The sequence below is a fragment of the Chiroxiphia lanceolata genome, chromosome 3 (genome assembly GCF_009829145.1).
Source record: "Chiroxiphia lanceolata isolate bChiLan1 chromosome 3, bChiLan1.pri, whole genome shotgun sequence".
Lineage (NCBI taxonomy): Eukaryota > Metazoa > Chordata > Aves > Passeriformes > Pipridae > Chiroxiphia > Chiroxiphia lanceolata.
The window spans coordinates 27,787,183-27,789,917 of NC_045639.1; positions in this window are offsets into that span (position 1 = coordinate 27,787,183).

Here is a 2,735-nt window from a genome sequence, read left to right on the forward strand (position 1 = left end):
GATTATGTAAATGTCAGGGTTAAATTCAAAGACGTTAATAATGGACATGATCAGATCTATCTTTTCAAAATGTGTTGATTACACAATTAATACCATTTATTCCCACTCCATGTTTTACTTGTGAAGTCTGTATACCCCAGGAATTGCTTCCAAAAAATGTTTAGCTGCACAGTCATCTATGGGGTTTCACTTGTGTCATCATAGGCTTCCCATCATTTATTAGACCTTCTCTGCTACACACTTTCCTCCATTACTGACCTGAATTATTTGGAACAGGCCTTATTTCTAAGGGTAATCTAGTTACATTTCTTCCTCCCAATTAGTTTTCAGCCTCATGCACATATAGAAATCTTACAGAAATCCTAAAAAGCAAAATTTTAATACCTAAAATGAAAAAATTGATTGTTTAGTACTCGTATGTGATGCTAAAGTAACTGTTCAGTGCATAACTTAGAACTACTCAGAAACTGTCCCTTTTGCAAAAAACTAGATGGTACTGTTTTTCATTTCCTAACAACTTTATAGCAAAGAATGAGGGAAAAAAATGTATTTTAAATATGCCAGATGATGAGTTTACCTTTTAACAGCTTGTACTCGTTTATTTTTACTAGCTTATGAAAGAAGTTAGGGAAAAAATGGCTAGATTCAGTGTCTTTAATAAAGTTAATTAAAATATTTGTTACAGGTAGGTAATTATTTTAACACTTTTTATATTTGTATTGCTGAAAAATGTACACATATTACACAGAACAGATTGTTAATCTATTAGAAAGAAGGATGTGATTCCTGGTAAGGTATCCATTGTGCTGATATAGCTGAGCCGTGTCAATTGACACCAAAGAGAGGCTCTAAGCCGCTGAAAGACAGAAAAGTTTAAGAGAATAAATCAATTTCCAGGAACTTTTGGTGTGTATATTCTCCTCATAATTGCACCCGCCTTATCGCGCTGCTGTGGGTGTTGGCTGGAAAATGACATCTGCAAAGGGTGAAAAACACAGTACGTGTTCTGTGGATGAAACCAACAGTCCTATGCCCCCATGGGTGATTCCACAGAGTCATATTGCTGTGGGACTCCTGTTAGGTTTTACAAGGTCCCGCCCCTGCTGCTATGTGACTCCCTGGCTGTGCAACCAGCCAGGCTGGTGCGGAGAGAGCCGAGGTGAGCATTTCAGTTTGCCAGTTCTGTATCTTCATTTTCTCTAAATATTTAGTGCAGACTAATTGGGCGTCCATTGTCTGAGCGAGATGGAGGACTGGATGAGAATCATTTGGCTGAGATCGTGCAAGTTCAAAATGATGATTACAGGATTTGAGAAGCAACACTAGCAATTAAGCAAGCGGCAGAGTGGAGGAAGTGTACTTCCCATCGATTGCGCAGACGGCAGCCTGGGGTGCTTTTGTCCAGGAATGCAAGTGTTGGGTGCTCCCAAATGTATACATTGGCAAGTACAGCAAAAACGGTGTGGATGTTACCTGAGCCACTGAGTATCTGCATGATTTCAAGTCTCTCGTGGGTACCTGGGAACCTCTAGGTAGATCACTGTAAAGCAGTTTTCCTGGGCCTGGTGCCAAAACCCATCCTGAAATAGCTGCTCACGCAGGACATACCTGCTTATTAGGAAACGTTGTTTGGGAGACCTGGGCACTGAGTCCTGTGCTGGCTGCTGGTTGACGTCTTGGTAAACCCAGCTTTCTTTTATAGCTGGCATTTTCCAAAGGCTGAGAAAATACCTCCTGGGGCAGCCTCAGTCTGCTTGTGAGTTTGATGCTCTCTGGATGAATTGTGAAGAGATTGCAGCAGAGTCTTGGATGTCCTGCCTGCCCCCTCTGTGGTCTGAAGGCACGAAAACTTGATTCACTAAGCCGAAAAACTTCCAAAGTAATAACTTGTCTATTTTGTCCTGATTTGAAAATATGTTTTAGTGAATATTCAGATAAGCTTTGTGCAATGTGGGATTTGCATTTATTTTCTCCATGAAGCATGTCAGATCAAATAGAAACACAAACTCTACAACACAGAGGTCTCCTCGTCGGTTGCACTGTTCTGTGTGGGTTTTGTTGTAACTGGATAGGGCTTATGGCATAAATGTGCAAAAAATACAGACTAGAAAAGACAATTACGTTCTGCCTGACTGTAAAGGTATTTTATATCATTTGAAAATGTGAAGTTTGAAACAGCTTCCTAGGGTGACAACCTAGTGCCACTGAACAGTGAGACTTTTGCCACTGACACTAGTGGGAACATGATTTCACTCATTTTTCTTGCAGTACCTATTCTTTCTAGATCTTGTCCCCTGGTCCTTTAGCAAATGTGCACTCAGGACTATTTAAACCACACACTTTGGTGTTCTTAAACCCATTCCCAGTACTGAATTTCAGACCCGAAGGCTCAGCGCAGAACAAAATCCTTTCACATCCCGTTGATTATTTCCATACCTATCGCCTCACTCAGGGGTTAATGCCACAGGATGGGGCCGGAGTTTCCTTTGTACGGGCAGGGCGATGGTTTGGGGGGGATGTCAGCGCGGAACGAACGCTCCCCCGCCGCCCGCGCGGGGCAGGGGGTGCCCGCGGCTCCCGAGTACCTCTCGGGGCGGGGAAGCGCGGGGTGTTCTGTGCATGCGTGTGCGGGCAGCGGGGCCGGGGCGAGCGGCTGCTCCCGCACGGCGGCCCCAGCCCCGCAGCCCCGCCGCCCGCCCCCTCCCGGCCCCGCGCCCGGGCGGGCGCTGCCCCTG